The sequence below is a fragment of the Sapajus apella genome, unplaced genomic scaffold (genome assembly GCF_009761245.1).
Source record: "Sapajus apella isolate SASKATOON/1434 unplaced genomic scaffold, GSC_monkey_1.0 scaffold19, whole genome shotgun sequence".
NCBI lineage: Eukaryota > Metazoa > Chordata > Mammalia > Primates > Cebidae > Sapajus > Sapajus apella.
Genome location: NW_022436959.1, coordinates 28,509,961 through 28,536,774, shown reverse-complemented (window position 1 = coordinate 28,536,774; position 26,814 = coordinate 28,509,961). Strand labels below are relative to the sequence as shown.

General features: G+C 34.4%; 1 protein-coding gene across 1 annotated transcript in view; it reads left to right on the top strand.

Moving 5' to 3' along the window:
- The window catches only part of NXPH1 (neurexophilin 1), a 324,126-nt gene that overhangs the window by 217,683 nt on the left and 79,629 nt on the right, over positions 1-26,814 (top strand). The gene's annotated exons all lie outside the window — the stretch shown is intronic.

Below are 26,814 nucleotides of genomic sequence, written 5' to 3'. Positions count from 1 at the left end.
GAGGGACCCAGGGGGAGGTATTTGAATCACAGGGGTCAGACTTTCCTGTGCTAGTCCATGGAAACAACAACCAGTATCAGCCACTGCAAAAATGTAGCAAATGGTAAAGACCATTGACAGAATGAAGAAACTGCATCAAATAACGGGAAAAACAACTAGCTAGTATGACAGGATCAAATTCACACACAACAGTATTAACTTTAAATGTAAATGGGCTAAATGACCCAATCAAAAGATACAGACTAGAAAATTGGATAAAATGTCAAGACCCATCTTACGTACAGGGACAAACATAGACTCAAAATAAAGGGATGTAGAAAGATTTACCAAGCAAATGGAGAGGAAAAAATTAAAAAAGCAGGAGTTGCAACCCTAGTCTCTGATAAAATAGACTTCAAACCAGCAAAGGTCAAAAGAGACAAAGAAGGGCATTATATAATGGTAAAAAGATCAATGCAACAGGAAGAGCTAAATATCCTAAATATATATGCACCCAACACAGGAGCACCCAAATACATAAAGCAAGTTCTTAATGAACTACAAAGAGACTTTAATACTCCACTGTCAATATTAGACAGATCAATGAGACAGAAAATTAGCAAGGATATCCAGGACTTGAACTCAGATCTGGACCAAGAAAACCTAATAGATATCTACAGAACTCTCTACTCCAAATCCACAGAATATGCATTCTTCTCAGCACCACATTGCACCTACTCTAAAATTTACCACATAATTCAAGGTAAATCACTCCTCAGCAAATGCAAAAGAATGGAAGTCATAACAAACAGTCTCTCAGACCACAGTGCAATCAAATTAGAACTCAGGACTAAGAAACTAACTCATAACTGCACAACATCATGGAAACTGAACAACTGGCTCTTGAATGTTGATTGGATAAATAATGAAATGAAGGCAGAAATAAAGATGTTCTTTGAAACCAACGAGAATGAATACACAATGTACCAGAATCTCTGGGACATATTTAAGCAGTGTCTAGATGGAAATTTACAGCAATAAATGCCCACATGAGAAGCAAAGAAAGATGGAAAATCGACATCTTATCACCAAAATTGAAAGAGATAGAGGAGCTAGATCATAAAAACTCAAAAGCTAGCAGAAGACAAGAAATAACTAAGATCAGAGCAGAACTGAAGGCGATAGAGACACAAAAAAACCTTCCAAAAAATCAGTAAATCTAGGAGCTGGCTTTATGAAAAGATCAACAAAATAGACCACTAGCCAGGTTAATAAAAAAGAAAATAGAGAAGAATCAAATAGATGCAATAAAAAATGATAAAGGGGATATCACCACTGATTCCACAGAAATACAAACTACAATCAGAGATTACTACAAATAGCTCTGTGCACATAAACCAGTAAACTGGGAAGAAATGGATGAATTCCTGGACACTAGCACCCTCCCAAGACTAAACCAGGAAGCTGAAACCCTGAATAGACCAACAACAAGGGCTGAACTTAAGGCAGCAATTAATAGCTTACCAGCCAAAAAAAGCCCACCAACCAAAAAAAGCCCAGGTCCACATGGGTTCACAGCCGAATTCTACCAGATGTACAAAGAAGAGCTGGTACCACTCCTTCTGAAACTATTCCAAACAATACAAAAAGAGGGAATCTTCCCAAATCATTTTATGAGACCAACAGCATCCTGATACCAAAACCCGGTAGAGGCTCAACAAGGGAAGAAAACTTCAGGCCAATATCCATGATGAACATAGATGCAACAATCTTCAATAAAATACTGGCAAACCAATTGCAACAGCACATCAAAAAGCTTATCCACCATGGTCAAGTAGGCCTCATCCTGGGGATGCAAGCCTGGTTCAACATATGCAAGTCTATAAACATAATCCACCACATAAACAGAACCAAAGACAAAAACCACATGATTATCTCAATAGATGCAGAGAAGGCCTTTGACAAAATTCAACAGTGCTTTATGCTAAAAGCTCTCAATAAACTAGGTATCGACAGAACGTATCTCAAAATAATAAAAGCTATTTATGACAAACCCACAGCCAATATCATACTGAATGGGCAAAAACTGGCAGCATTCCCTTTGAAATTTGGCACTAGACAAGGATGCCCTCTCTCACCACTCCTATTCAATATAGTATTGGAAGTTCTAGTCAGAGAAATCAGGCAAGAAAAAGAAATAAAGGATATTCAATTATGAAATGAAGAAGTCAAATTGTCTCTATTTGCAGATGACATGATTATATATTTAGAAGACCCCATCATCTCAGCCCAAAATCTCCTGAAACTGATAGGCAACTTCAGCAAAGTCTCAGCATACAAAATCAATGTGCAGAAGTCCCAAGCATTCCTATACACCAATAACAGACTAACCGAGAGCCAAATCATGAGTGAACTCCCATTCACAATTACTACAAAGAGAAAAAAAAACCAAGGAATACAACTAACAAAGGATGTAAAGGATGTCTTCAAGAAGAACTATGAACCACTGCTCAAGTAAATAAGAGAGCACAGAAACAGATGGAAAAAGATTCCATGCTCATGGTTAGGAAGAATCAATATTGTGAAAATGGCCATACTGCCCAAAGTTATTTATAGATTCAATGCTATCCCCATCAAGCTACCTATGACCCTCTTCACAAAATTGGAAAAAAACACCTTAAACTTCATATGGAACCAAAAGAGAACTGCATAACCAAGACAATCCTACACGAAAAGAACAAAGCTAGAGGCATCATGCTACCTAATTTCAAACTATACTACAAGGCTACAGTAATCAAAACAGCATGGTACTGGTACCAAAACAGAGATATAGACCAATGGAACAGAACTGAGGCCTCAGAGGCAACACCACACGTCTACAATCATCTGATCTTTGACAAACCAGACAAAAACAAGCAATGGAGAAAGGATTCCCTGTTTAATAAATGGTGTTGGGATAACTGGCTAGCCATGTGCAGAAAACCATTTGACCCTGCAATTCTATTAGTGGGTATATACCCAAAGGATTATAAATCATTTTTATTGTAATGACACATGCATAGGTATGTTCATTGTGGCACTGTTTACAAGAGCAAAGACTTGGAACCAACTCAAGTGCCCATCAAAGATAGATTGGATAAGGAAAATGTGTCACATATATGTGATAGAATACTATGCAGCCATAAAAAAGGATGAGTTCATATCCTTTACAGGGAAATGGGTGAATCTGGAAACCATCATTCTTAGCAAACTGACATAAAAACAGAAAACCCATCTCTGCAAGTTATCATTCATAAGTGGGTGTTGAACAATGAAAACACATGAACACAGGGAGAGCAACATCACACAATGGGGTCTGTTGGGGATTGGGGGGCTAGGGGAGGAATAGCAGGGGGTGGGGAGGTTGGGGAAGGATAACATTAGGACAAATACCTAATGTAGGTGATGGGATGGAGGCAGCAAACCACCATGGCATGTGTATACCTATGTAAGAAACTTGCACATTCTGCACATGTACCCCAGAGCTGAAAGTATAGTAAAAAAGAAAAGAGTGCAATTTGAAAAAAATTAAAAAAATTAAAAAAATATTATTTATATTAGACTGAAGTTTCAATTAACTAAAAATTTGTGATGCTTTAGTATAATAATTTCATGGAGTCTTCCATGTAATACAAAGATTTCTTATCTTTAAAAATATGTATTTAGTTAAGTTTTATCATATTCTTGATATTGATCTTTAACACTTTCAATTACATTTATTCCTAAGTATTTTATAATTTTTTATATGAATGGGAAATTTTATTTTTAATTTTAAGCTATCATCCCAACCAAGTATTTGTTTATTAATTTTCAAAGTAATACCTGTGCACAGTTTAACATTCAATAATAAAAACCAGTTGAAACCCCTTACGTGCTGGAGCAAATGTGTGTGGATTTCTTCCCAACTCTGTGTTCAGGGATGATAAATTGTTATCTTTAAATTGGCCATGGTGGGAGTATTTCTACCACAGAAATTGGCATGTGGTATAAATCTGAACTTTTTTTTTCTTTCTTGTAGAGCAAATTTTAAACATTTATCAGCCTAACTGCAACAACACTACTCCACTCCAATTCTCACGCCAAGGGACAATAATTTTTAACATTTTTAGCAGTCTCTTCAGCTGCGTGTATCTGTTTCTAAATATGCTTTGTTGGTTTTCTTTTTCTTTTTAAAAAACTCCATTAGCTATTGCTTATGTTACTTACTTCCCACCTTGAGTGATGAGAATTTAACTCTTGTACACCTCCTTCTTCTTTCCACCCCTCCTCTTTCTATAATAGTTACATCTCATTTTATTCATGCACACTATATTATGTCCATATTTTTATGAGCTATATTATATACTATAGTTTTCATTCTTATATGACCTTTTTGTCCTTATTTGAGTTAATAATTGCCTAATTTTTCTTAGCTTAGTTTTCTATAAATATGACTGTCCCCTCCACTTACAAGGAATGTGTGAAAATCCTACAATAAAATCAACTGCCAGGCAGTTTACCTGTACGGTTCATTTCTTCCACTTGGTAGACATTCCTGGAGCCCTGCACCTTCCTTTTTCATTCTCCTTTCTATGTTACTATGCAAGTATCATCCTTGGGCTTTCTTTCATCGTCATTCTGGGAATTCCTTTAACTTCTGTTCACTGGAATTTATTTTTCCCAGGCTATTTCCATATTTTGAATCACTCAATTAGCTTTCTTAAAAAGAATGTTTTGAAGGTCCTTTTACTGGTACTTTGTGGCACTGGAAGTATCCTTATTCTTGCATCATACCTGGTTAAGAGTTGAACTAAGTACAATATGCAAATTGGAAATCATTTTATCTAGTGATTTTAAAGGCATCACTCTACTATCTTACAGATTTCAGTGTTGCTGTTAAAAGGTCTGATGCCACTCTCCATTCAAATATTTTGTAGATGGCCTCATTTGTTCTCTCTGGAAGCTTTTAAGATTTTTTTTTTTTAATCACAAGTATTCTTAGTTCAAATGATATCCCTTAGATGGGCATTTTAGTAGCTTTTTTGAGGATGAGGGTGCTTGAGCAGTTCCCTCTGAGATTTATTTTTAAAATTGGTTACTCAAAGTATGTAAAAAAGACTATCTTACTTTTTAATGTTGCCTTTTTGTTTGACCAATTGACTGCACTTTATTTTTCTAACATTCTAGTATTTTTTGGTTGATTTTCTTGGATATTTTAGATAAATATTATCACAAAATAATGACTTTATCTGTCCATATTTCTATATTCCTTATTTTTCTTGTCTTATTTAATTGTCTAAGACATCTACGCCAATGGAGAATAGTAACTGCAAACAGTAGGCATTCTTTATTATTATTATTATCTTTATTATATTTTAAGTTCTGGGGTACATGTGCAGAATGAGCAGGTTTGTTACATGGGTATACATGGGCCTTGGTGGTTTGCTGCATCCATCCCCCCGTCATCTACATTAGATATTTCTCCTAATGCTATTCCTCCCTAATCCCTCTCTGCTGCTATCCCTTCTCTAATCCCCCCACCCTCTGACAGGCCTCAGTATGTGATGTTCCCCTCCCTGTGTCTATGTGTTCTCATTGTTCAACACCCACTTATGAGTGAGAACATGTGGTGCTTGGTTTTCTGTTCTTGTGTCAGTTTGCTGAGAATGATGGTTTCCAGATTCGTCCATGTCTCTGCAAGGGACATGAAATCATCCTTTTTTATGGCTGCATAGTATTCCAGGATACCATGGTGTATATGTGCCACATTTTCCTTATCCAGTCTATCTTTGATGGGCATTTGGGTTGGTTTCAAGTTTTTGCAATTGTCAACAGTGCCACAGTAAACATACATGTGCATTGGTCTTTATAATAGAAAGTTTTATAATCCTTTGGGTATATACCCAGTAATGGAATTGTTGGGTCAAATGGTATTTCTATTTCTAGATCCTTGAAGAATCACCACACTGTCTTTCACAATGGTTGAACTAATTTACACTCCCACCAACAGCGTAAAAGTGTTCCTGTTTCTCCACATCCTCTCCAGCATCTGTTGTGTCCAGATTTTTTAATGATCGCCATTCTAGCTGCTGTCAGATGATATCTCAATGTGGTTTTGATTTGCATTTCTCTTTTTTTTTTTTTTTTTTGGAGGGGACGGAGTTTCGCTCTTGTTACCCAGGCTGGAGTGCAATGGCGCGATCTCGGCTCACCGCAACCTCCGCCTCCTGGGTTCAGGCAATTCTCCTGCCTCAGCCTCCTAAGTAGCTGGGATTACAGGCACGTGCCACCATGCCCAGCTAATTTTTTTGTATTTTTAGTAGAGACGGGGTTTCACCGTATTGACCAGGATGGTCTCGATCTCTTGACCTCGTGATCCACCCACCTCGGCCTCCCAAAGTGCTGGGATTACAGGCTTGAGCCACCGCGCCCAGCCTGATTTGCATTTCTCTAATGACCAGTGATGATGAGCATTTTTTCATATGTTTATTGGCTGCATCAGTGTCTTCTTTTGAAAAGTGTTTGCTTATATTCTTCACCCACTTTTTGATGTTGTTTTTTTCTTGTAAATTTGTTTAAGTTCTTTGTAGATTCTGATTATTAGCCCTTTGTCAGACAGATAGATTGCAAAAAATTTTTCCCATTTTGTTGGTTGCTGGTTCACTCTAATGGTAGTTTCTTTTGCTGTGCAGAAGCTCTTTAGTTTAATTAGATCCCATTTGTCTATTTTGGCTTTTGTTGCCATTGCTTTTGGTGTTTCAGCCATGAAGTCCTTGCCTATGCCTATGAACAGCAGACATTCTTTTATTTTCACTTACTTTAATGAGAAAGTTCATAATGTTTTCTTATGGATGTCTGGGCATATACATTTTTTTTTTTTTAGATGGAGTCTTGCTCAATGCACTCAGGCTGGAGTGCATTGGCATGATCTTGACTCACCACAATTTCAACCTCCCGGGTTCAAGTGATTCTCCTGCCTCAGCCTCCCAAGTAGCTGGGACTACAGGCATGTGCCACCATGCCCAGCTAATTTTTGTATTTTTAGTAGATACAGGGTTTCACTGTGTTGGCTAGGCTGGTCCCGAGCTCCTGGCCTCATGATCTGCCTGCCTCGGCCTCCCAAAGTGCTGGGATTACAGGTGTGAACCATGACACCCAGTTTGGCATACACTTTTATAAGCCAAGGACATTTCATTTCCTTCCCAGCTTTGTATGATTCGTATGAGAAATAGCTGGTACATTTTTTGCCATTTTATTTGACATTAATTTTTAATAATATATGTATGTTTACATCTATGTATATGTACATATATATTCTTACACATGTGTAATTTGAATTCTTTGGAAAATTGATTTAAGCCTATGATGAATTATTTTGTTAAGAAACTGCTGAATTGTTGCTAATAATTTACTGGGAATTTTACTTGATTATTCTCAAAATAGATATTCTAAAGTTGCCTTTTTGATGATTTTCTTCTGCTGTTTTGATATCAGGTTATGTTAGCCTTTAGAAATGTTCTGGCTAGCCTTTTGTTAAGATGACAATTTGACTGATTTATTTAAATCTCATTTATCTGAATATATTGAGATTTTTTTTAATAGCCTAATACATATTCAGGTTTTATGATTATTGCAAGGGACATTTGAAAGAATTTATAATTTGTACAAGATGTCTTTTTACAGCTACTTATTTTAAGCTTATTAATTATTATTATTTAACTGAACTAAACTTTTTACTTTTAAGTTCTTCATTACTTTATTACTTTTGCATGGAGGTTTATTACTGTACCTCTCTATGATGGTAATTTTTGACATTATCTTCTTTCATCTGTAAAAGTTTAACTTTGAATTCCATGTTGCTTGATCTAAAAAATTTAAGACTTGATGTGGATTTGGCCTTCTATTAATCTAAATATTCATATTGTTTCATTTCATACTTTTGTCTTTATTTTAGTATTACATTTTGTCTAATAGTAATACTATAGTGTGTGCTCTTTCAGAGCTTTCTTTGGGATTCATGGACAACAACAGCCTGAAAATCTTTGCTCTTGGAGTAGAGAAATGTGTTTCACATCTGGGCCTTACACACTTACATATTACATAGTTATCTCCCTGCCTTTTGAGGAGATTTGCTTTTCTTTTCTTTCTGGCCTGGATATTTAGGTTAAAAGCCCTCTCAGGGAAGAGTCTTCTTTCTTTAGAAAATAATTCTTAAGACTTTATCCTGGGAAGCAATGTCATTGTTTCTAGCTGTTTTGGTTTTTTTCTGGGAAAAGGAGGACCAATACTGACACAGCAGTTGCTGTTTGACTGATGGTATTTTAATTAATTGTACCCATGAATGTCCTGCTGTTTGAATTTGCTGACTGAGCCTGGAGTTTCTTTGGAGCTCCATTGGGAAGAAAGGGTCTCACTTTGGCAGTGGCTTTCTCTTAGACCTACTTTAGGTTGAAGTTTTTTCATTGCAGTGTCTGTCAGTTTGATCCTCTCTTGATTCTCTCATCTAGAAATCCTCTGTATTTCTGGTTTGTTGATGGCATCCTTTCTTCCTGATGACTACAGTTACTGTTGAATTCTTGTTTTAGAATATATATTTTTTTCTGCCACATTGGGATTTAGGAAAGAACATTGTGCTCAGCCTGCTGTCTCAAATTGATAGTGTCATGTTTTTTAACAGACTAGGATATTTTTCATGAATATAAAATATTTAATAACAAGTATAAAAAATGTTATAAAAATTGCCACCCAGATTAAGAATTAGAATATGATAATGACCATTGGATCCTATTGTGTATTATAGCCCAGCACATCTTCCTCCAGTGGTAACCACTGTCCTAAATTTTGCGCATATCATTCTTTTGCTTTTAGTAATGATTTTACTATATATGTTTATCTCTCTAAACAGTATATAGTTTAGTTTTGCATATTTTGTACTTTATATAAATAGAATGTCTTCTTTGACAGCTTACCTTTTTGCTTAGCATATTATTTGTGGGATCCATCCCTGTTGATTAATACAGTTCTAATTTATTTGTCACTTTTGCAGATGTACAGTGTTCCACTGAATAAAAATAGTGCTGGTTCTCTTGTTGGTAAACATCTGCATGGTTGTAAATCTTTTTTATTAGAAACAATACTGCTATGATTCTCTTATGTTTCTCCCAATGCACATGAGGAAGAATTCTTATGGTTTGTATAAATAGGGTTAGAATGATTGAGTCATGAGCTATATACGCATCTTTAATTTTATTAGATAACTTACTTTCTCCCCAAAATTGTACCCACTACATTCCCACAAGTTCTATGTAAAGTTATCAAGGCTCCACCCACTCAGCAATATTTTCAAAGCTTTAAAATGTCTGCAAATATATTATATGGAAGGTTGTGTTTCATTGGGGTTTAATTTATAGTTTCTTGATTACTTATGAATTTGAACAGCCTTTCATATGTTTATGGTGTTCAAACTCCCTCTATGATAATGCTCCTTAATATTATTTCCACATTTTATTGGCATCTTTTTAAAAAAATTTACTTTCAGGAGTTTATTAAAATTAGTTTCAGATATCAACCATTTTGTGATTATATCTAATAAACATCACATGTATTATAAATTTTTTCTTTCTTATTTTTACTTCTTTTAAGATTTTCATCATGGTTTGTGCTTTTTGTGTCTTTTAATGAAAATATTTCTGTTTCTTGGTCTTAAAGTTATTCTATACATTTTACTGCTTTGTTTCTTATTTTCAAGTGTGTGATCCATATGGAATTGATTTTTTGAGCACATTATGATATAGTTAGACAATTGTATGTTTCTATTTCATTTGGAATTCCAAACACCATTATTTCTCCACTGATAAGCAACTCCACTTGTTATATATCAAGTTTACATATATTTGTAGGTCCAATTCTTTGTTTCGTTTGTCTCTGTCATCTTTTTGCCAATTCCATCTGTATTAATTGTATTTTATAATAGGCACTAATGTCCATAAGTATTTTTTCCCTTTGTACACATTTTAGTAACATCTTGTCAGTCTTTTTGTGACCCTGTACATATTATGATTTTGTTATTAATTAATGAATTTTGAAAATTATAATTTTTTACAAATTATCCTATCCATTAATGTGGCCAACTCTTCAACTTTTAAATGGTCTTAACCTATGTCTTTTAGCAAAGATTTTGACTTTTGTTACAAAGACCCTGTACCACTTTTCTTAGGTATATTACTGGTATAGTTATTTTATTTTTTATTGTAAATACACTTATTAGATATACATTTTAAAACTATGAATGATAAATACAATTAATTTTTGTACATTTATCTCATATCCAGCAGTCTTCTAAACTCTGTTATTAATTCTATTATTTTTATGCTCTATCTGTTCACAATTTTTACATAATGACAATATTGTTTCTTTTTTGCCTATCTTGATTCATTTTATTTTCTTGTCTGATATTCTTAGCTATAACCTCCAATACAATTTAGAATAGAATGCTAATAAAGAGTATTTTTTTATTGCTTTTAAAAGAAATATGACTATAGCCTTTGTTGTACTATACGTAGTTATATTTTTATCAAGTTCAAGCATTATCTTCTATTCCTAGTTTCTGAGTTTGTTGTTTTTAAAGTCTTGAATGCCAGTTTTAGAATGTATTTTTCTTATTCTATCAAAGTGATCATATAATTTTTCTCACTGGATGTGTTAATATAATAAAATATAAATCTTGCTGGAAATCAGTGGACCCCAAACAATCCAACTATAATTTTACTTTTATGTTTATTATTTATTTTTAAATAAGGTTTACTTAATCAGAGAGCCTCTGAAGGCATCAGGTTTCTGTCAAATATGTTTTTTTAAAAAGGCAATAAACTGGCAACTCTACAGGGTACATGATGGGTAGGAACTGTGCATGGGAAGCTGGGAGGAGGACATGGAGAGAACATAGGGAAGTAGGCACTCGGGAGGTAAGGGGGAGGAAGAGAGGGAAGAAGGTGGAGAATTATCAGATGTGACCATACAACAGTCAGACTGGCTCCTAGCCACCCCTGGGACAGGCAGACAGACAGACAGACAGACACACACACGCAAACAGAGACACATGCGTTCTCTGAACCCAAGAGCCTCTGCTGTCCTGCACAAGCAGGGATCAGTCAGAGCCAAGTGTGGAGAGACTCAAGCAGATGCACAGACTGTGCCTGATTTCTCGACTCTGACCCCCAGGCCCACAGTGTCTCCACTGTTCACCCAGATGCTTTCTCCCCAGGACCTGGACATCCAGGCCCAACACAGGCCATGGGAAAGCAGAAGTCAGCTAGAAGAGAAAACCTCCAGACCACTCATGCCCAACCCTGGCAGGAGGAGAAAGGGACAGGAGGCAGGGAGGCATGCAGTCCTCTGTCCATCCATGGTCACACAATTGGGTGGAACAGGAAGAATACAGCCCCTATTGCCAGGCCAGTTCCGCCATGAGATTATATATATTTGTTTGATTTCATTTATGAATATTTTATTTAGGTTTTAATGTTTATATTCATGAGTATGTTTTGTAATTTTTTTTTCTTGAAATGCTTTTCTGTGGTTATTGTATCTCTAAATGATTTGGTAAGTATTCCCTGTCTTTTATGTTTAAATAATGTTGGAATTATGTGTTTCTTCCACTCTACTAAAATTTTTTTGTAAGCCTAGTGTTTTTTCTTGTGTGAAAGTTTTTAATCACTGATTCCATTTTCTTAACCATTCAGGTCTTTTTTTTTTTTTTTTCTTTTTTGAGTCAGTTTAGTAAGTTATTTTTTTTTCAAGTACTCTGACCATTTTATCCTTGACCCATTATCTTATCCTAATTTATTCTTGACTCAGTCTTTACCTATGACTGTGTTTAAAATTTTGAAATATATGAGTTGATGTAGTTCTTATAATCCACTTCTATCTTAATTTTTATTCAAAATATTATATGGCCTATATGAAACTATTCAAACTCATTGTATGCCTTTTTAAAATAAATTTTTAATTTTTGTGGGTACATAGTAGGTGTATTTATTTATAGGGTACATGGGATGTTTTGATACACACATGCAATGTAAAATAAGCACATTATGCAGAATGGGGTATCCATCTCCTCAAGCATTTATCCTTTGAGTTACAAACAATCCAAGTTATATTCTTTAAGTTATGTAAAAATATACAATTCAATTTTTATTGACTACAGTCACCCTGCTGTGCTATCAAATAGGTTTTATTCATTCTCATTTTTTTTATTTGTACCTATTAACCATTCCCACCTATGCTCAATCCTCCCACAACCCTTCCCAGCCTCTGGTAACTATCCTTGTCCTCTCTATGTCCATTAGTTCAATTGTTTTGATTTTTAGACCCTACAGATAAGTGAGAACATGTGACGTCAGTCTTTCAGTGCCTGGCTTATTTCACTTAACATAACAATCTCCAGTTACACTTGTGTTATTGCAACTGACTGGATCTCATTCCTTTTTATGGCCGAAGAGTACTCTATTGCGTGTGCACACCACATTTTCTTTATCCATTCATCTGTTGATGGACACTTAGGTTGCTTCCAAATCTTAGCTATTGTAAACAGTGCTGCAACAAACATGAGAGTGCCTTTTTATTATAAATATACATAAATCCCTCATATGTGCTTGAGAAGAATGCTTAGTCTTTGGAGCAGATCTCTGTACATTACAACAAGTGCATTGTCTTGAAAACATCTGAAACAAATCAATTTTTTATTTGCATAATTTATCAGTTATTAAATTAGATCCCTTAGAAAGCCAAACTTTATGGTGAATTTGTCAATTCTTATTGTAGTTTGTTTTTTTTCTTACAATGTTTGCTTTATATACGTATATACATGTTTCTAATCAGTATGTCCTTGTCTTACACTGAAACATTATTATGAATGAGATAACACTGTTTTCCAATATAATCCTTTTTTGCCTTAAAAATCTGTTTTTTAAGATTGCTATTTTACTCTCCATTACTTTTTTTAGTTTGTGTGTGTGTGTGTGTGTATCTATACCTTTTTCCCTTTGATGGTACTTATTCCTCTATTCCATGTATTATACTACTTTTCTTTCAACCTTTGTATACATCTCTTTAAATCAGCCCAGTGCTGAATTTAAAAAAAAGATGAAAGTCTGTTTACATACTGTTGTCTTTTTACTGGAGAGTGAGTTTAGCCCATTTAGATTCATTGTGATTGCCAGCATATTTCAATGTAATTTTGTTATATTGTGCTGTTTTCACGTGGTATTCGTCTCTCTTTTAAAATGTAATTTTTTTCCTTTTTTGGCATTCAGTGTTTATTTTGTTTTACTCTTTCCGTTTACTTTAGGATTTACATTCAACCTACACACTTTACAAACATGAAAATCACCATGCCTCTCAACACCTGTGTGTATGTGTATACATACACAGAAACACTCTTACACACATATCTAAAACCAAGACTGAGGCAAAATATTTCTTTACTTTGATGGATACATGTTTAAAACAATTTATGTTTTTACTGGCTGTGTAGCCCTTTGGAGAGAAGTTCTTTCCAGCGTTATATGCCTGGGTTCCAAGTCTATTGCAAGTGACTAAGGCCTTTATTCTTGACTTTGTTGGCTGGTAGAAGAGAAATGGAGTTTGAAGGTTAGCAGATGCTTGTATAATAGCCACAACCTTAAATTATTGCTTACAATTTTCTTCTTTATTCCTACTTTATTATTCTCTTTTGAGTTTTTTTCTTACTTTGTAAAATAAACACTAGTATTACTTGGTGTTCGGTAGTGGATATGTTCAGGGGATAGCTAATCTACCATCTTGATAGAAACAGAAGCCCCCGATGCTATTTTATTGTTCATTCCTTTCTATGATATCCTCTGTACTGGTAAACAAGGCTTAAATTAAGGGGGGACTGAAATGCTATATTCACTGAAGTATAGTCAGCGAATTGGACATTGGACAATTATACTTGATGAAACCTGCCTACTTGGAGGTCTGTTTTTTATCACTCAAGAACTCTGTTGCTGGTATTTCTGAACAGTTATACAAAAAGGATGCAATGAACAATTTTTATCTTAATTTACTTTGACTTAGAGTAAAAAAAAACATTGTGTGATATGGGAAAAGTCTGATCTAGTGTCTTTTGTTCTAAAGGTTTTATCAGCATGATTCGAGAGTAAAATAAATTAGAAACTTCCAAGTCTGCCTTTTTTTTCCTATTAAAATTATTTGCTAAATAGGTAAAAAAAAAAATAAAAAGATTACAAAATTCCTTAGGTTTACTACTATGTGATATTCATCTACATAGAAGAAACAAATCCTTATAGTTCAGTTAAACTAGCCTCTACCTTATATGGTTTTTGTAACATTTAGAAGGACGTCTTATGTTCTAAAGACACAGCTTCTTTGAATGAGCCTTAATTAGGAAGGTAGAAAGTCTGAATTTTAATATTATGTTGGTTACTGATGCAAGTCAGGTAGTTTATACATTTCAGTTTTGTCTTCTATCAAGGCCTGCCTAATTCTTACTCTGAAACATGTAAGAATATGCTGGTATTCTTGCAGCCTTCTCCTTTTTTTTTATTTTTCAAAATATTTGCATGTCTGTATTATACAATGACAACCATGTGGCCTCTTGGTCAATCTCTTTAGTTGCCACATGTCAATGGTCTCTTAGCTTTCATTTCAGTTTTGGCAGAATCCTACTGTAATTCATTTGTGTATATGCAATGACTGGAAAGAGAGGAATGACAGTGCTGTTGCAATAGAGCTAGAAGCCACTAATACAGACCTAAGCAGCAAATGTTTAGCCTTATTCAGACACTCATTGTATTGCCTGAGTTCAATGGTAAAGAAAAAGAACAAAATTAAATGGCATGAATAAAATGTTGAAAATCTATCATTAAAGGTTGATACAAAAGATAGGATTTCGTTTGAGACATTATAATTTGAAGTAGCTAAATAAAATTCTCCATACCTATAAGCCTTTCAGATGAATTTAGAACATTTAATTTTGGTTCATCATTTCAAGTTTACCCTTTACCTTTATCATATGTTATGACACATGAAGAAAAACATTAAGAGAATCAACTCTCTGGCCATTATAAATGCACTACAGATATTTTTCAGTACATTTTTTGAAAATGCATATGATGGATGATTCATGGTTAAAATATTCATCTAGTTCTTTTTTGTGTAGTCTATGAATTTTTGAGAACAAGTATAATTTTTAAGAGATTTTTTTCTACTTTGACTTATTCTGTATATATTTTCTGACACACAGAACAATATACTGCCACTGATCCTCCCACCTCCACCCTATTTTCTGTGGCTTTTTTGTAAATTTTAGAAGCATTTTAAATTCCATCTGTACCTTTTTAAGTTTTCACCACTCTATGAGGACTTTTTCACTTTCTGGAGCACCTATCTTCAACCTCAACCTTTACTTGACAAAGTAAGCCTTCCATATAAACATATATTTGATGAAAAAATTTCAACAAATAATAAATTATTATTAGAGAATGTAACATGAGAAAAAGCTGCAACAAAATCACCTTTAATCTGCCTACCAATAAATAACCAATGCTACATTTTGATATAAACTCCCTCAAGTATTTAAATTTATGTGAATATTGTTATTTTATCTATTTTATATTAAATGAATATTTTATATAGAATGAAAGGAATAATAGTTAACTTATGGTTTTATCACTTCTTTTAATTCTTTCAACATAGAGCCACTTACATCTTGTTTCTTTCCATATCAATAAATGTACCTTAACAACTTATATTTTATACATAACAAAATTCTATTACCTGATACGACCAATTATAATCAGTTTATCTTCAATTACTAGAAATTAACAAGGTTTCTAAGAACATTAATTTATTAAACAGCTTCTAAGCAACTACCATATGCCAACTCATATTTGAGGCACTGGAATTTAGCAATAAACAAGACAGGTAAGTTTCTGCTCATATGGAGCTTATTTCTGGAGAGTAGCCTTGAATTAATCTTTATTTTCTTTAACCAAGGTATTTTTCCTCATTATCACATGGGTATCTTAGGTTGTTGTCCAGAGGTGCTGCTTTTTATCCTTCTTATGGGAAAAAACGTATCTTAGATGTATCTTCCCATCCCTTTCCTCCACCAACTATGAGTAACCATTCATGGTTAAAATATTTAATTCTCTTTTTTATGTAGCTTATGAATTTTTAAGAACAAGTACAATATTCCTTAAGAGACTTCTTCCTACTTTGCTTTTTTGTATATTTTGTTGATGCATAGAAAAATACAGGGTCATTGATCCTCCCACTTCCACCCTATTTTCTGCTTCTTTTCATTAAATTCCAGAAGCATTTAAAATTCCCTTTGTCTCTTTTTAAGTTTTCACAAATCTATGAATAACTTTTTCACTTTATGGAGAACTTTTCACTTTCTCTGCTTTTTTTTTTTTTTCAGGACTTTGATGGTACAGAAAATGAGTGCTCGTATAAAACTAAAATGTGTAGCTGGAATATTTGTATTTATTGACTAAAGGATCATCTTTTACTATAACTCTTATTAAAAATAAATGTTCCTAAATGAACACATTTTAGTATACATGAGTTACAGTACAGTTTCATCTAAGCCTCACAGGCCATATATATTTTAGTAGTCTTGGTGGTGGAGTTTTGACAGCCACTTTTTATTCTAGTGTTGTCCTGTGTGGCATTGCTCCATATTCTTAACCATAAAAACTGAGTAGGTGATTTCTATAGTGCTTGTAAGCTCTGAACAGAGAATCACTGCACTCACTACCATAAAAGTAGTTCTTAAGACTCTGGTACAAATGACTTTAAATCCTTTTGTATATACATAACCGTGCAATCTTCTGGCTTCTGGTTCTGCTTTCCCATAAATATGTTATACTGTCTTTTTCCATCATAGTAATGGCAGAATTTTCAAAGAAGGGCAGCCTATATCAACAACCTATTCTATATACATCAATTTCTCTCCTCTAAATCCTGGGGAATGTTTGCCCTGTTGAATGTAGAAAGGTAGCCCGTCTACTTCCTTGGATAATTTGCTTCATTATTAAATTTTTCCATAAGGTGATAGGAGAACTTTTCAGAAGAGTTTTCATTTTATCAGAAACATGACATACCATAGGACTTCATTCATTTTCTTGTTTTCATTTCTTAGAATACATAGCTGACAATTTCTTCCTCTACATACTTTTACATGGCTAGGGGTCAACTCCTATCATTAGAAAAATGTAGATTAAAAGTGACATTATTAATATAAGAGTTAACTTTGCTTGGATTCCATGTGTGGAAGTTCAGAGATATGTAACTAATTGGGCTTTCATTGTAGTTTTGCCTTTTTCATCTAAATGAGTAAATGTATTTTCAGGGGAGGGCTGGCTGGCAGGATAGCAGAAATCTAAGATTTCCATAACCTTCAGCTTTTGGAAAATGCTACGTTGCTTTTGGATGATCTCAATTTCTTCTATTTCTCTTGGGAAAATTTTCAGAATTAGTGTTCAAACTTTTTTTTTTTTTTTTTGTAAAAACACACTCTATTAGATCCTTTTGAGTAGGCCATTTACCACAAATTTCATGGAGTTAGATCCCAACTAGTAATTATGTTTTTAGTTGATATTTAGGAAAGGTTTTTAGCTAGTGTTAAAAAGAGAAAGAGGTGAGGGACAAATATATGTAGCTCAACTGTTTTGAAAATGATCTGTTTTTAGAAGGCCACAAAATGAATATGATTATCTTATTCATATTCTGAATTTTCACTACTAAAACCACATTCTATTGAAGGAATATGTAATAAAAGTGAATTATCATATAGTGTCACAATGAGGGATTCAGGTGTAAAGGGAAGACTCATTCCTGTGAAAATGAGTCTTCCCCAGCAGTTGGTAGAAGGATTTGCTGGAGTTTGTGTGGCCTATAAAACATCCCAGGAAGCATGTGACAGTAGTCACAGTGATAATGGTCTCATCTCCAATGTTTGCATCCTCTTTCAAGCCACCTCTTTGCATAGACACATATTTTATGTTTGGGAAGAAGTGCTCTAGGTGGAACACCTCTATCTGCTCCAAATAATTCCTACTGACGTCCATGACAGCTTCATTCTATCTGAGCTGGAGATTTGGGAATTTAGGTGGGAACAGAAGAAAGAACGGGTTTGGGACAGTATCATTTAGATGATTTTGACAAATTCTTGCTGGGGGTGGGGAGAGATAGGTGGGTCTAATCATCTAAGGGAAATAAAATGCAAAGGTGTGTGTATGGAAGATTAAGGGAGAGGAAACTGAAATCATCCAGATTGCTTATTGAATAGTCAGAAAAAAACTCAACTTTCCATGAAGATAAGACTCTCCACTGTGTCTTTTTTTTTTTCCCCTAGAAATTGACTAGTTTTGAGTAAATGAAAAAATACAGGTGGCTCATGTCTATAAACCTAGCACTTTGGGAGGCCAAGGTATGTGGAATGCTTGAGGAAAGAAACTTGAGACCAGCCTGAGCAACATTACTAAACCTTTTCTCTGCTAAAAATACAAAAATTAGCTGGGCGTGGTGGCATGCACCCATAGTCCTAGCTATTTGGGAGGCTGAGGTGGGAGGATTGCTTGAGCCTGGAAGGTGGAGGCTGCAGTGAGCTGAGAGTGTATTACTGCACTCCAGTCTGGGTCACAGAGGGAGACTCTCTCTCTCTCTCTCTCTCTCTCTCCCTCCCTCCCTCCCTCTCCCTCTTTCACACACACATACACACACACACATCAGATATGTCCATTACACACACACAAACACACAGGTTTCATTGTAGTTTTGCCTTTTTCATCTCAATGTATAAATGTATATGTATGTGTGCGTATATGTGTGTGTGTGTGATGGTCATATATGATTTGTAATTATTAAAAGATTTTCTTCATAAGATGCTGCCCTTATATAGAAATAACTGGCCAGATAAGAAAATAAGCATTTCAAGAAGAGTTCATAGGCAGTCGGGAAAAATAAAGGTCTGTTTGCTCAGACTCTTGCCTTTGCCTAGAATTCTCTCCTCAGCTTCTGCATTTGGAAAATGTGACAAAGTTTTCAAGGTCCCTTTCAGATATCGGCTCTACTGAAAAGCTTTCCCTGATCTCTAGCAGAATTAACCACTTACTCCCATGTGCTTCTTTGGCACAACTGTAAACACAATTTTGTTTTTGTTTTACAGTATTATGTTTTGTTGTTCATGTGTTTTTCCCCCAGCTATGCTAAACTATATTGGGCTAGGAAGGCATTTAATATTGCATCTCTTGTGCATAGTAATGTTGTGACACAAATTAGATGTAAGATAAAATGTGATTGAATGAATAATCTTTATCTAAGTGATTTATATCATTGGCTTCAGTTTATGTTTACATCTTGGTTGCTGTAAAAGGAAGATATATATAAGAAGGAAATGCAGCAAAGGCATTATATTCTAATTCATTTCTGATAAGAAAAATAATAAAGATAATAATGAGTAAGCGTTATTTGCTTTTGCATCACAAAAACGCCAAGTAGGTTCTTTGTAATATTTGGATAATAAATGGATAATTAATAAAAGCTTTTTTTAATTAAACACTTGATATGTGCTAGACATTGAGTAAATTTATTTACTTATCTCATTTTACTTCTATTACACTGGGAGCAGGGTGTTATTATCTCCATAACAGAGAAGAGGAAATAGACTCAAAGAAATTACATAACTTTACTAAAACCAGTTAACTCACAAACTGTGGAGTTAGTGTTTGAACAGAGGTTTGTCTTATTCACTTTCCCACATCACTTTGTGTGCTGCCCATTAATTTATAGTTCTTCAGCAATGGATTTTTCATTTTGGTTCTCATTCTAATTGTATATAGCAGAGTAAGATTCGAGTTTTCCACAGCTTGTGGATCTGTGATTTGGTGTTTATTGTATTTTTATGTACATAGTGTCCTAACTGCTATAGAATATACAGTCTTAGCTACACAAGGACAGGGAATGTGTTTATTTCTTACTCTTACAGTGTCTGTCTGACACAGCAATTGCTAATAAAAGCATACAAACATTTAATTTGAAATTCTAAATTAAAAGAGCAAAAAACCAGCACCATAAATCCCATAAGGTAGTGCAAGTGACAAAGAAATTTTACAAGCAAAATGGGCTATGAGTTCTGAGCAAGAGGAATCATTGTAGGTGGGAATTGTCAGGGCAGTTGGATTTGATAATTTTTGTAAGATATTTTGAAACTTCCCCCTTAGGTTATTTTGGTAAGTCCTGTCTGCTTTTGAGCAGTGATTTGTAGGACATTCCGTTTCACAAGAAGGGTCTGGACACTTGACTTGGAAACAGGTGAACGTAGAGAAGCTCTGGCCCACTCCTAGGCCGTCACTGGAGAAAGGCCGAGGGATTTGTGAATAGTAACCAGCACCAAATCAGAGATGGAGGGTCATGGCAGCTGAAAGGGAAGTGGACAGCAGCCTAGGGTATAGGATTCAGGTATCATTTACGATGAGCAGTACAGCAGCAGTAAACATAACGGATATTTCCAATGCCATAAACTTCAAAAATTAAAAGTTTCTTGGCACCAACAAAATCATCTGGAATATTAAGAAAGCAATACTGGGCCAGGCACAGTGGCTCATGCCTGTAATCCCAGCACTTTGGGAGGCCAAGGCAGGTGGATTATCTGAGATCAAGAGATTGAGACCAGCCTGGCCAACAAGGCGAAACGCTGTCTCTGCTAAAAATGCAAATATTAGCTGGATGTGTGACGCGCGCCTATAATCCCAACTACTCGGAGGCTGAAGTGGGAGAATCAGTTATACTCTGGAGGCAGAAGTTGCAGTGAGATGAAGTCACGCCACTGCACTCCAGCCTGGGTGAGAGAGCGAGACTCCAACTCAAAAATAAAAACTAAAAGAAAGAGAAAGCAATACCGTTTTTTGAAGGAAGAAACAAATTCAGTGAAATGCAATAATTCAAAGTTAATTTCACCCTGCACTTCTGTTTTCAGACCAGTATTTAATGCTTTGAAAATACAGTATTTCTAGTAGGTATGTCCATGTATACTTTTCACATAAATTTTGAATAAAATTAGGCTTAACACGTATATATTAATACACTATCTCAGTGCCTAAATTGTAAGTTCCTACTGCTATGTTTTATTAATCTTTTTATCTTAGTACTTGCCATAGTGTTTAATTTATATTAAGTGCTCTTTAAGTGTTTGATTAGTGAACACAATTCCATTTAACATGTGGCAGTGTTTAGTACTTAAGAAAGCATTTTTTTCTTGAGTTTTCTTTGGTTCACAATTTCTGAACACATTGTAAGTACAGCTACAATAAATTGAATACAGTATGCAATACCAGGCACCAAGGAAACTTTACTTTATGATGATGTGCTTATGAAGTTGATTTTGGGATTTTAAAAAACATGTAGATTAACTCTGACCGCATTCATACATTTAAAAAAAGTTTCTTATTTATCCATGTCATTGATTTGTAAGTTATATAATCAAGTAAGATGAAAACAGTCATTTACAATCAATCCTGGTCCCCATATATCACTGTTTATTTATAAAAATCACATATAGTTCTCACTAAAGAATATATTATTTTACAGTATTGTGCATAGTCCTGTTTTTGGTTGCTTAAACTCTAGTAGAAAAAAAAGGTCAACCAACTTAGGTTACCTATAAGAAAATAAAATAATACAGATAAATGTATATACAAAATCAGTGTGAAGTAGAATAGATGATTTTGGAACAGGGTAAGTCTAATAGAAATAATGAATTATATGCACAAGATTTGTATCTGATATTTAATATTTAAATGCTGTGATTTACAGTAAAGGGAAAGCTGGTATAAAAATCTTTTTTGACTAAAACATAAAGTATAAGGTGACTGTACTGGCAAATGGGTTTGTTTCACCTATCAGGGCCAGATGACAATTGGCTTTGTGTGGTTATGATTTTGAGTCCCACTTAGAGGGATGTAGAAGAATCCCAGAAGTTTTAAAAGCTAAATAACAACCTAAAAAGGAAGGTTACCAGAGTGCTATTGACAAAAACTAAGAGGAGATAATAAAAGACCTTAAATAGGTTTATAAGTCCAGAAAACATTGCTATTTAGAAAAATATTAGATGCCTTCAGTACTTAGAAGTATTGTTTCTCAGACCCTCTGTTAAGTGTTATCAGAATAAGTTTTCTTTAACAAGAATGAATGAATATAACTTAGAAGTGCATTGAGTTATTTTTTCTATCAACTCAAATTATTGCTTACTGTACACTTAGTCACCTAATGGTACACAGCAAAGCAGATAGTCTCAGCTCTGATGCAACTTATCATCCAGTGCTAGGGATGTGTGAATGGTTGTGCAGGCAAACAATTTGGGACACTATAGAGAGAAGTGCTGGGATGGGACTGGTGTCAAGTGTTTGGGGAATACTTAAGGGGACCATAATCCTGCTTGGAAAAAAACCCAGGGTGGCTTTCTTCATCTTGAAATATTACTTTAAATTAATTTAAATTGCTAAAATATGGTAATGATAATGACAGCACATACATGGAACATCTTATTATGTGCTGGCACTGGGAAATTTATATTTTAAATAAATTATTTTAATTCTTAAAATTACACTACCAGATAGGCATTAATCTGTTTTGTTATGTTACTACTTTGCTGCTAAGGAAAGTGAGACTTAAAGAATCTGAGTAATAGTCTGAGTGGCACAGAATTAATCAGGGTGCTGAGAGGATTCAAACTCTTGGACTTACTTAAAACTCTTAACTTACTGAAACTTTACCTCTTAAAACTCTGTTAACTTTCATAAACATGTGTGAATTTTTTTTTTTTTTTTTTGAGACAGAGTGTTGCTTTGTTGCCAGGCTGGAGGGCAGTGCTGCAACCTTGGCTCACTGCAACCTCTGCCTCCCGGGTTCAAGTGAGTTTCCTTCCTCAGCCTTCCAAGTATCTGGGACTACAGGCTCCCACCACCATGCCCAACTAATTTTTCTACTTTTAGTAGAGATGGGTTTCACCATGTTGGCCAGGATGGTCTCGATCTCTTGACCTCATGATCCACCGGCCTCAGCCTCCCAAAGTGCTGGGATTACAAGCGTGAGCCACCATGCCCAGTCCGTGTGAAACCTCTTAAAAGAGACACTAAGCACAAGCATAGTGTTTGTAATTAACACAAGGACTGTTCAAAAATTAAGAATAAACTTTCCTACATTTAAGTAGCTATGAATTTTAAAGATTGCAATGCGAAACTTGAATTTTTAAAATTAATAAGGCTCAAACATAAAACTCATTTTTTGGCATCTGAGGACAGGAAATATAAATTTGAAGTGAATTGGACAGCAGCAAAGCTACTCACTGGAACTGAAATCCTTTACCATAATAACAACTGAAGGCTTCTTTGGCACAAAAATAATTGTAAAATTGTAATGTATGATTGAAACAGCACTACCAGACAAGGAAAAGATTCACACTCTTTCCGATAATAGGTAGGTTAATTTTAATGACTCTGTACATGAACCAGCTTAACTAGAAGGATAAATGTTTGATTTTTAGTTTTACTATTTGTCTTTTGTTTATAAAAAACTTCCACCTTAAAAATGGTTAATTTCACAAATGAAAAAAGCATTAATTATGGAAAAATCAGAGGACATAATTTTTTTTTTCTTGTTTTTTTTTTTTTTTTTTTTTTTTTTTTTTTTTTTTTTTGAGACAGAGTCTCACTCTGTCACCCAGGCTGGAGTGCAGTGGCACGATCTTGGTTCACTACAACCTCAGCCTCCCGGGTTCAAGCAGTTCTCCTACCTCTGCCTCCTAAGTAGCTGGGATTACAGGCATGTGCCATCATTCCTGGCTAATTTATGTATTTATAGTAGAGACGAGGTTTAACCATGTTAGCCAGGCTGGAGAGAATATAATTTTTATATCATTCCCTCATTTTTTTTTAAAAAGGGGCTAACACCATTATACATTGCCTTAGATAAAATGATCTTTTCCTCAGTTAATCTCTTTTGATTAGGAAGCTGCACAGTGACATAGAAAAATATAGCAGAGTGATTGCTTCCTCTACAAATCATACCTGAATAATAAGTAGTCAAAGCAAGAATAACCTGGAATATTGAGGTGTCTTCATTTTCTAAACTCAGAATACTTCAATTAATTTTATCCTTAAAATGCATTTGAAACTTTTTGCTGCCTTAAGGTTTGTAGCACATAAAATGATATTGCTGGAGAACAGTTGGAACTGAGGTTGGGTTAGAAAAAGATCTTTTTTATTCCAAGTAATACCAATACCGAAGTGACTATTTCCTGTACCTACTGATTCTTAAATGACAATTTGGCTCACCACATCCAGACTTACCAAAATAATTCAACCTAAGTAGATCTAACAACTGCCTAGAAAGCTTGTCCAACCCGCCTTATTTTGTTATTGTTTTTCTGTTTCGTTTTGCTTTAGGCTTTTAGCAGCCTGACACCATGTTTTTTTTGTTTTCTATCTCTAGTGGTAAGTGGAAAAGAGGGAAGGGGAAAGGGCTTTACTGGCTTGACCAGAAACAGAAACTAAGAACCTATGTCTGTATTCTCTCTCTTGGACACCTGAAAAAGGACATTAAACAGTCACTGTAAAACAAAGAAAAAACAAAAATGTTAATGGAATTAATGACTTTGATTCAATCATATCCCAGATATCCCAAATCTGTATATAACCAAGGGGAGATCAAAATTTTTCAAGTATAAAGATAGCACTCAGCTTTTAACTTCTTAAATGAGAAGTGCCCCTCAGTCTTCTGTTACATAAAAATTTATTACAGCATATATTTCCAAATCATGAACCACCAAGTATGGCTGACACATAAAATTATACTATGAAAGAAAACTTACAAGTCTTTGGAATATATCAAGTACTCCCTACACCCCCAAAAAACAGACCAATTAACTTGAAATTGTAAATTACACAAAATACAATAAGTAAATTAAAATATAAAGCATTTTGTAAATTAAACAAAATTTATCAAGTAAGTTAAAATATAAAGACTTCCCAGGTAGATTCCAACCAAAAACTTGCTCAGGAGCTTGAAAATGCCTTCTTAAGTTCCTCATGGCTTGGCTTACATTTCTAAATTATTGCATATATTTTTGAAATATGGCATATGAATATGTATATATATATAAACATGCACACACATACATGTATCTGAAGAAGAGATGCAGAGTCATATAGTCTTGGTATTTGTTTCTATGTTTAACATTGCCATATAAATTTGTAAGTGGCACTACATGATATTGATGCCTTGTCATTCCCATAAATAAGAAAAGTGGACAGTTCTTTTTTACTTATTTCTGTTCACAAATGTCAGAACAGGTTCCCTTAAACTATGAAGATAAGTTTTGGCTTGAGTTACTAGAACTTTTTAAACAATTTATTTAACTAGAATGTAAAATGTACTTTGACAACTTCAAATGTAATTATGATTCTATTTCCTAAATAAAAATTGTACAAATTTAATATTTTACCTTTATGTAGATATATTTTTAAATTTGTAAATGAAGGACGTTCAATTTTTTATCGAGTCTGAGTGAGAGGTAGTTGTTATTGCATTGCCTTTATGCAAATGAGAAAATCGAGAAGTGACTAAAGTCAGATAGCAAGTAAATAAGTGTCAGAGCCAGGGCTTAAACCTGAGTTCAGGTTCAATGTTCTGTTTATTAAACTGCAACTAATGTTTTAAATCTATTCAATATTGTAGTGATATTAACAAGCCATAGTTTGTGATATTTGTGCAGCTACTAGTGTTGTTACTTAAATATTTTAAAATATGAGTATTCAGTGCTTAGAAGATGGAACAATAAAAGTTATGCATTTTTTAACAAGTGAGGACATTTCTATATACGATTATCTATGTTATCCATGTTTTTATCTTTTTCAAAAATTCACTGATTATAAGACAGTAAGTGGTAAAGGAAGGTATGAGTGTAATACTCTGAACTGACATGGATAGCATATTTTGGTGTGCTGGGAGATGAAATACTTGCTTACAAAGGATTGATGACAAAGTCAGAGAGTATCAGGATGTGGTCTCACAGAAAGCTCTGGGCTAGAAATTGAGATATTGGAGTCATTTAATACACATGGTGTCAATGTATGTGTATATCAGAATTCTCACTTGTAAAAAGAATAAGGAGATTGGTAGACCTCAGGGTCCCCCATCGTTGAATTCTGGCTAATTCTGCCTTCTCATCCCTTTAGCACTCACAGTGTGCACAATTTTCCTTTTTAAATCCCCTTGGAAGAGGATGGACTTGACATTTAACCATAGGCCCCATCTTTCTTTCTTGTCTTACAATCCACCTGATTTACTGTTTTTGTTATCTGCCTAGCACATGGTAGATTAATTCCAAGTTTTCTTTTTGCTAAACAAAACAAAAAAGCTGTGTGGCACTTTCTTCTAAATTTAACTGATTGTATGTGTAACTGCACACAAATAATAGCTAAAGCCAGCTTCTGTTCCAGTTAATACTGTTTTAAGGCTACAAAACCTACAAAAATTGTTACAGATTACTCAATTGCCAAAATATAAAGCTATCCCCTTAGAAAATTATGAATCTAATATTCTAATTTATGAAAACTCTTAAGCAGTACATTAATTACTTGACTAAATCAGCCAGGGATCCAACATTAGTTTTCTCAAATTTAACTGAGCTGAAAGGAGTCTAATCCTGTGATACAGAGAAATAATTGGGTTTCCATTGTCTGATGGTTTTAATTCATGGAGATAGTTTGA